Raw genomic sequence first — 9,639 nt, forward strand, 5'->3', positions numbered from 1 at the left:
CATAAAAAAGATCACGAAACAAAACACTGCAACTACTCAAAGACATTAAGGTCCACGTTCTCCTTCTGCCTTTTTGAGTGGAAACTCTGCAATTATATTGGCACATTCTTGTGCCCGATATATTGGTAATGCCTTAACTATACAACTTCAGAACTGAAGTTCTGTGACTGACTTTCCCCAGTGCTGGCATAGTTACAGACACAACTGCTACAAATATTGCTATACCGACAATACACACCTAAGAGTTAAGAGTTATTCAGGATTTTAGAACTTGTGGACAGTGACCTAACTTTGCAACATAGGACTTTTAGACACAGGTTGGTCAGTGTTCATCAACAGAGGGATTGTGTCTATATCTAGGGATGTCACTGCCCCCCCTTTACTCAGCCCTCATTAGGCCAGTCGTTGAATACAACACCCTTTTGGCACATCTGTTCAGACACATGCAACTGGAATGCCCACAGAGATACCTTACTAAAAGGATACAAAGCCTAAACATGTCTTACAATGGATCAACTCAATACAGACTGCTAAGAGGGGACCTGTGTTTTGCATACAAAAGCATCCTCAGAGCCATTACTGATGATTTACTGCACATCAGCAAGTCAAATGACATCATAAATACTTAGTCTAGGCATCTCTTCTGCAACATCAAGAGAAGAGTTTGGAGAGGCAGGTACACCTCACAGAGGATATTACTGCTGTTGAAGAGTTTCCCCATCCATATAAAACAAAGTTTATCCCAGTCCATATTCAAGTGCAATTTAGATCTAGGGAGGAGAAACAGAAAATGTATCCCAGAACTGCCCCCTGTACTACTAACAGACAGAGGCAGCTCCTAAATGCTTTATCCCATGCATGGGTCCCCTCAAAACTATCTACTGTATGGTCCACAAATCTCAGAGCAATACATAATTAGACCATGGGATGGGTACAGGCCAATCTATAACCAAATGTGATAGGCAATTTCCAGCACAAAACAGGAAACTGGCTAGGCTTAAAATGGATATCACAAGGGCAGCTAGCCTAGTAGTTACCTACGAACAAAAATTGTCCTGCCTGGGTAAAGATACTCACACTCACTTGGTTTGACAGCTACCTGTACTACAGACAACAAAGCTGTTAAATAATAAACATCTCTTTCCTTTCCATAGCAGCTGGGAGCCCCCCCCCCCAGGGCTCTATTCTAGGCCCACACTTTACAACAAACATCTGTAAATGACCTCCACTCAGCAAGCAACACCCTGCTATTCCTTTTCAAACACTACCTGGCTCATTACTTGACTTTTCTCTTCCTGTTCTTTCATCCCCTTTCCCATCACATCCATTTTGTATCTCCCTCTACCCAGCCACAAAACATACATTGGCACATTGCAGCCTTTCTTAGGTTCATAGGATGTTACTAGGCTAAGGGTCTCTACAAGCCTAGCCATTAAATCCCAATATAATATATAGTCTAGGCCAATGTTTTTCTAGCAAGGACTACTCGCGCCCAGGAGAGAAGCCGGGGCAATCCTGGCAGAAATTTACGGTTCTCCATCCAGTTGTGCTGGCTGCGTTTAAAAAACAGGGTCATGGAGGTGCCCTGCTTGACATGGACTGGAAGCCTATTCCTGAGGAGTGCCAACCTCTAAGAGATATAAGGTCCTGTTTATGTCGCAGACTAGACCGATTTCCCAAGAACGGGTGACTAGTCCCATTTAACTTAATGTGCATTTCCATTAGATTGCATTCAGAGATAGCCCTGTAAACCAGACACAAGTCACCTATGAGTAATCTATACACCAAGTACAGTGACTTCAGTCTGTCTGTATAAGACAAGTGCTGGAGACCCTGAATTTTCTTAAGTTAGAAATCTCTGAAGTGTCTCAAGTTGCTGCAGGTGTCTGGTACGGTACACACCAAAGGGAGCATTACAGCCAATAATAGGCCTGATGAGGGACGAGTACAGGAGAGTTGCAACCTCTTTTGCTCTTGAGGCGATGCCTTTGCTAATCACGAGAGTGATGTAGAATGCCTTCCTCACCACAGCAGACACATGGTGGTCAAAGTTAAGGTCACAGTCAACATGCGTTCCCAAGTCTCTCACTACAGAATTGGTACTTGGGAGTATTATTGTAATCAACAGGGACATTGTTTTTACTGAAGGTCTAAAACCATGGCTTTAGCACCAAGCATTGGTCTGTGTTAAGCCCCTTTTGAAGTATGTTGACAAATCGCTAGGGGATCCAGTGATGGCACCTAACTTGCAATTGTCTGCAAACTTGGTTAGCTACAGACCCTCTGTTTGGCCTGGTCTTCTGGCACGTATATGCAAAACAAAAGAGGGCCCAGCACGTCTGCTGGTAGACGTCTCCCACTTTGAGTGTTGTCAATCTGTGAGCCAGCTTGCAACCGACCTGACAACACAGGGGGTTGATATTCAATTGTGTGAGTTGTCAATGATACCCAAATGTGGGATAGTGTCAGAGGCCTTGGCCAAGTCAAGACAGGTGGTGTGCAGGGCTTTGCCCTCATCTATGGCTTTGGCCACATTCTCAAAGTCCACCAGTATAGCAAACATGTCCTGCCCTTAAAACCAAAATGGGATGGATCCAGGGTTTGTAGATCACCTATATCCTTATTTATGAGGTCCAGAATGACTTGTCCCATTGCCTTACAGATGAGGCTGGTTAAACTTACGAATCTGTAATTACCTGGATCTGTTGCCAAGCCACCCTTGTGGAGGGGGATGATAGTCACAGTTTTCCATTCAGTGGGGACAGAGCCAGTACTCAGGTTGTGGTTGAATAGAGTGCCTAATGGAGTAGCTAGCTCTTGTTTTAGAACATTAAGAACGCAGCCCGGAACACCATCTGGTCCCATGGAGGCTATGTTTTTAGCCTTGGAGTCAGCAGTGATTACTTGCTCTTTGGAGATGCGGGGAGGAGAAGATGAAGTGGTTTGTGGTATGCTGGGGATAGGGGGTGAAATTTTCGCCAAACCTGTCTGCTAGCAGGTTTGCAATTTCTGCAGGCTCAGTGTGTGTGATGCACACAATTAATTCAGCACACATCGGAGTCCTGCCTTTTTGACTGCAGATGTGGCTGAAGAAAGACGCATGGTTATACTTGCTATGGTTGCCAATTTTTTTTTCTCATAGTTGCTCTCTGAAGATTTTATGAGTTGTCTTATTTGCTTGCTTAGGCTGAGGAGGGTGCTCTTCCAGTTCTGGGATCTCACTTTTGTAGTTTTAGACCGCAGCGTATTGTATACTTTATTAATCCTAGACATCCACCAGAATGGTTTGTTGTTTCTTGAAGCTCTTGATTTAATCCTATCTGGTATGGCTGTCTCTATACATTTGTGTAGATGTTTATACAGAGTGCCAGTGTATACTTTAGTATAGCCGTCAATGCCATCTGTGGAAACTGTAGCAGTCAATTATACCTTCCCTTAGGAGGGTATAGTTAGTTTTGGTGAAGTTTTTTAGCCTGACTTCTCCTTTGGGGAGTTCTGGGGCTATTGCTACTTCAAAAATGACTGATTTGTGGTCATATTTCACCAGTGCGAGCACTACACTTGAGCCATTGCATCTGTCACAAATATTGGTAAGGACCAATCTAGTATTTTGGAGCCCCTTGTGGGGGTGGTTGTACTACTCGTTCCAGGGAATAAGAGGTAACACAAGTCCAGGAACTTTTGTGAGAGTGAGTTTGGGCTCGTATAAGTTTCCCAGTTAATGGACAGATAGTTGAAGTCACCCATGATTAGGGTGTTACGTTGTACCTTAATTGTCCCAAGTAGGTGTAAATAAGTTGTATGGGCATCTTTGTTCATGGAAGGGGACCTGTAACTGATATTACCTGAAAAGGGGGGGGGGGGTCTTACCCATGGTAACTGGATCTGGAATAGCTCCATAAAGTTTTGTCTAAACAAAAATTCCACATCCTTTTACTCAAATCTTCCCCAACCTTCCTCTCACTCAGATTACCTACCAATTGTCTATTTCAACCAGTTTCACACCCAAACAAGATTATTTATTGAAATTTGTTGACCAGGGAGGTCTGACTGGGTCAGGAACCCATTTTCAGTAGAGGCCCGGGGAGAAAAGCTCCACAGAGTTTTTTTTTTTTAATTTTACATATACATTTAAAGTTGTAGACAGTTACACATGGCCAAGTAGTAGACATTTTATACAAGAACAAATAATTTTTCATTAATGTGCAACAGTAAATTAAAAATTTTGGCACTTGTGTATTATTGCAACCACGCTTTCTCGCCAGCCCGTTACTTGTATTATTGACGCGATAATGCGCAAGGAGGCTTAGTACAAGGTTAACCAATGGTGTACTCCTTTACTGAACAGCTAAATAAACTACAGAATGTTATTTTTGATAGTCTGGAGTAAAGCTGTATTCTGGGATGAGTTTTAAAGCAGTTGTAATACACACTCTAATCCCATGAAATTATTTTACCTCTGGCAAGACGGTACGAAGCTTGTAGGAGACTTTCATTGGGTCTACACCATTACCTAATAAATAAGGAAGTATTTGGATACTGTATGCAAGTTTAGAAAGGTTGCAGTTAAAAAAAAAAAAAAAAAAAATCTTTGGGGGGAAATGTGCTTATTGGTGATAAAGATTACTACGTATTTTGGAAGCAATATCCTAATACAATTTCTACATGACTTCATGGTAGTTACTGTAAAAACATTGCTCAGAACCTGATGTTTTTATTAGTGATGAACCAGTGTACAATAGGGAGATGAAATGATTGACTAGAGAAGTTGGGTAGGTTTTAGAAGTAGGGGTGTATTGAGGAAGGGTGGGGGTTGTCCAAGGTTAAGTGATGTGAATGGGGGTTGAAGTTTGGGTGGTATAGTTGGAAGTATATGGTTATCCATTGGCTTTGGAGCAGGGGAAGATACCAGAGTTAAGTTGATCCAATTTGCTTTCTGTACTGGCAACCTCTACTTGGTACCCTGGTGTTGCCCCTCAAACTTGTTTTCTTACCTTGCTGGTTCTACATGCTGCTGTGTTACTTACACTGTCACCAGCACATTTAAGCATTTTTTTTCTCAAACCTCTCCTTGTTTTGAGCCATTATACTCATCGTACATTTTATTCATAACCCATACGTTAGTAATTTGATAGTTCTTTTGTCTTTAACTGCTTGTGTTCTACTTGCATTTATTCTATTAAATTGTTTAAAGTCAAAGTAATTGTTCTCATCCGATTTTGTACACATTTATACCTGCAGCTTTTCTCCCCTGGGCTCCGCTAAAAAAGGACTTCTGTTAATTGTTTAAACCCATAATTGTTCTTTTCAGTTTCTTTACACGTATTTATACATAAAGTTTTTCTCTGCGCCCCAACGAAAAAGGGACAACTCACATCCAGACAAACAATCCCGGTAAACAACTGCTAGCTAGCTAATTCAATACGTATTATACAACAACACCCCCCCCCATTAATATTCCAAAACATGCACGCTGATTGGTCAGCAGGCCCATTGTAAATCAGACATACTAATGGAAAAAGGTCCGGTCGCCCAGACTTTTTCCATTAGTAAAAGTCTTTTTTTTGTGTTGGACAGCAACGGAGAACAGGAAAGCTCCATTGCTGTTCGCACTATGTTAAACGCGTTTAACATAGCAAGATATCTTAAAAAAAAAAAAAAAAAAAAAAGCAACGGAGATCTTCCTTTCTCCGTTGCTTGTTTTAAAGCTCTCTTAACATAGCGAGACAACTTTTAAAAAGCAACGGAGATCTTCCTTTCTACGTTGCTTCCACACTACTCTGATGTACTGCGCATGCGTATGGTTACGCAGTACATCAGAACTGCTGCAGAATACTGGACAGCTGCGGAAGGGCAGCAAGGAGGCATTATACAATGCCATTATTTAAGAAACGTTAAGTGTTTTTTCCTTAAATAACGTCATTGCATAATAGCAATAACCCACGCCAGGGTGTGTGGGTAATGCTGGATTTACCCACGGTTTGCTTTGTTTGGCCACTCGGGCTTCGCCCTCGTGACCAAGCCACACCAACCGTGGGTAATCCAGCATTACCCACACCCTGGCGTGAGTTATTGCTTAAATAAAAAAACTCTACATGTTCACCGGAGACATTAACAAGCTACTAAGTATCACATGAAATTGGTCATTACTTACAACAGAAGTCACAATGGAGGAATGGGAAGAGATCTGTACTAACAAACATTTGATTGTTCATCTTTACTTACCTTTGTTATTATTTACCGTAGTTACTATGCATCATCTAATGCAAAATATCATATCCTACCAGTAAAGGACATGATTGGGAGCGGGGGTCACGTACCTCTCAACTGTCCAGATTTTTGCCTTTTATTTTTGGTCCGTTTTTTCACGGAACTGTGACTTTCTGGCAGAGGAAGAAGTGGCAAATCATTAAAGACTGAAGTTGGAAAATAATGATAGACATTTGAGTTTTAGACTTCATACCCTTCAGAAAATTCATGCCAATGCAAAGCCTGTTATTTTATCAACTTTCTAAGTTTGTAAGAGCAATATTTCAAAATTGCCCCGATCTGTACCACTTTTTTTATGGCTTTGTCCAGATTTCTTACTCTAAGAGGTTGAGAGGTATGCGCAGGGAAAAAACATAGTAACTTATAGTCGAACCGTTCTAGATTACAAGCGGATAACATACAGGGCGTTTGGTATCCATCACTTCACAAGTTCATTTCTTCCATTTGCTAGTCATGCGAAGCCACGCCCATTTCCTGGAAGTTTTGTAATTGTGCGTTTGCCTGCAAGCATTTTGCATTACAAGTGAGGAAAGCGCTGTGTAATCGGTACAAGTAACTCAAATTACTAATGGCTCCTCAATCGCGCAGATTACGCATAATAGTGACTTCTTTGGGTGAAGTGCAACTACGACCGTCTGCAAGCACCTATTTTACACTAACATCCTCCATCAGAAAAATAAATAAATACTGCAAAGTTACGCAAGCTGCTTAACCGTGTAGCCAACACGGTAAAACCAGGTAACCGCTGCTGCCAAAAAGCGCACCAGCATTTATCACACCACGTTTTAGAAAGGCACATGCTGAACAGATCAAACTTACTAATACATAAAATTCTTGAACCTACTAATAAACAGTTGCAGCTACAACCAAACTCTGGCAATGGGTTTATCAACCCCAAATTAGCAAATATCACGGAGTACTTGCACCCAAGTTGTTACACAACGTTCTCCTTAAAAAAAAAAAAAAAAAAAACACGTGACCAAAAACACTGCAACATTCCAATCAAAATAACCAACACGACATACCTACAGAGTGACAAATCTAATATGATACATAAAATGAAAACCTGTATACCAGTATGAATGCACAGTTGTAACTATTTCAGACAATAACTTACTGCTCTAAATTGATGCCCTTACTACGTCTCGCGAAAAACTGAAGAAAACTACAATCTCACATGATTCCAGCAAGCTCATTGGCAGGAGATTTAGCGTCGACTAAACAACTTTATTTGGAAAGATGACGTTGAGTTTAAAATAATTCTGGGCGGGCGCTTCGTAAAGAAAGAACAAATGTGTATTGTTTTGTCCCTTATAGATTAGCTTATTACCCTGTTGTACATCTCCCAGAATCATAACTCTCAATTGTCCCAATATTAGTCTCATATTTTTGGTCTGTTCCTCATAAAATTGAGGGGGGGGGGTCTGGCAAATCACTGAAAACTGAAGTCAGTTATTAATGACATATATTTGAGTTTCAAGGTTCATAGCCTTAAGAAAATGCATGCTAACACAAATGCTATTCTTGCAACTTTCTAAGTCTATAAGAGCAATATTTAAAATATGTCCCTATTTTAGCGCCTTGCATCGTCATCAACTCAGTTTTTTCCCATTTTCTACATGGGGCCGTGGTTCCCTGTTACCATCTCTTTCTATTCGATCAATGCCAGTCTCCTGCATTTTTTGACTCTTCAATGCCTGACAGACAGTCACATTTCTTCTCTCACAGCATCCAGTCACCATACCCCTCAACAAAACAAGGGCAATTGTCAACAGACTCAAGGACAAATCCAGAAATAATCATGGACACTTTCAAAATATTGGTACTATTAACTTGAGACATTGACAGGTTAAGAAAATGTGAAGTAATATGCATTTTCTGAAGTAAAATAAATTTAGAACTCTAATTATAATCATTATTTATTAAGTGCAATTTGCCACTGTGACGTCTCCACTGTGGTAATCAAGGAGCCTGAATCCTCACCACTGACACTAGAGAGGGACGTTCACTTGAAACAAAAATGGATACACCCAGTATTTACAGATGCAGCTCTCTGCATCAAGCACAATTTCCCTTAAGAGCACACAGGGAACACACTCAGTCTAGGGGTTGATTTTCCCTTCCTCTCCAGATCCCCAATAAGACTCCCCACTGGCACAGCTATAGAGTTGAGTCCTCAGCCGAGTGTCCAAGCCAAGTCCACCACCGTTCTCTTTGTGAAACCAGAGCTTTGTGTCCCTTCTCGAAGCAGCTGGAACACACACTGTTTGAGATTTGATTTTCACACACACGCACACACAGGAAAGGCTGGCAATGATTTACTAGATATGACCCCTTCTGCCCGGACTATAAGGTAGTTACACTGCCACCAGACACTCTTTTGTATTAATATTAATTTCACTCAATATAACTGGGTGCCCTTGTAAGAGAATTAGAGTAGCTGGCTTTGGAGTGTCTGGTGGCAGTGTAACTACCTTATAGTCTGGGCAGAAGGGGTCATATCTAGTAAATCTGCCTTTCCTGTGTGTGTGTGTGTGTGTGTGTGTGTGTGTGTGTGTGTGTGTGTGTGTGTGTGTGTGTGTGTGTGTGTGTGTGTGTGAAAATCAAATCTGAAACAGTGTATGTCCCAGCTGCTTCGAGCAGGGACACAAAGCACTGGTTTTACAAAGAGAGTGGTGGCGGACTTGGCTTGGACAACACGCCTCCAGCCGCACGGACCCCGCACCCGCATGAATATTCACATCGCCACTGCCGTGGCATCGGTATAAATATTCAACGCATACAACTATGTAGTTGTTTAGTTGCATCATACTGTGTATTTAAGTCAGAAAAACATGTCTATTCACACAACTAAAACATACATTTTCACAGACTTTAATACTCGCAAAGATGCAGTCTGAATAGGTTGGAGTACTCAAATTATACCAATGCACACAAAGATTTCCTTGAATGTTAGATTTAATAACAATGTAATAATCACAGAATCCGTATGAATATGCAACACACAAACTTTAATAGTCACAAAACTTTATATTTTCACAGACTGTAATAGTCGCAAAGATGCAGTCATACAAGTCATAAAAAATTGTACTATTCACAGAATCAGTTTATTCAGACCCAGTTTTATCATCACAACTTTCAGTCACAAACAGTAATTTTAAAAACATATGGTGATGCTTATTATGTTACAGTCAAACATGTGACTAGGACCGCTTTATTATTTTTGTGGCTATTATGTTTGATTGGAACGTGTGAGTGGGAGCCTTTTATTATTTTTGCCTTTTGTCTGGGGTGGGTTAAACAGGTGCGATTACTGCTGGCTGATGCTGATGCTTAATATTCTACAGTCAAACTTGTGATCGGGACCGT

General features: G+C 41.0%; 1 protein-coding gene across 1 annotated transcript in view; it reads right to left on the reverse strand.

Moving 5' to 3' along the window:
* Nucleotides 1–7,182, reverse strand: part of SELENOH (selenoprotein H) — a 278,702-nt gene extending 271,520 nt beyond the window's left edge. Inside the window, exon 1 of the mRNA XM_044076575.1 lies at nucleotides 7,115–7,182. The gene's annotated coding sequence lies outside the window, so the exon portion shown is untranslated. The remainder of the gene's footprint in view (nucleotides 1–7,114) is intronic.
* Nucleotides 7,183–9,639: the final 2,457 nt, after the last annotated feature.

This window comes from Protopterus annectens, chromosome 1.part1 (genome assembly GCF_019279795.1).
Source record: "Protopterus annectens isolate FY-2018-M chromosome 1.part1, PAN1.0, whole genome shotgun sequence".
NCBI classification, from domain to species: domain Eukaryota; kingdom Metazoa; phylum Chordata; order Ceratodontiformes; family Protopteridae; genus Protopterus; species Protopterus annectens.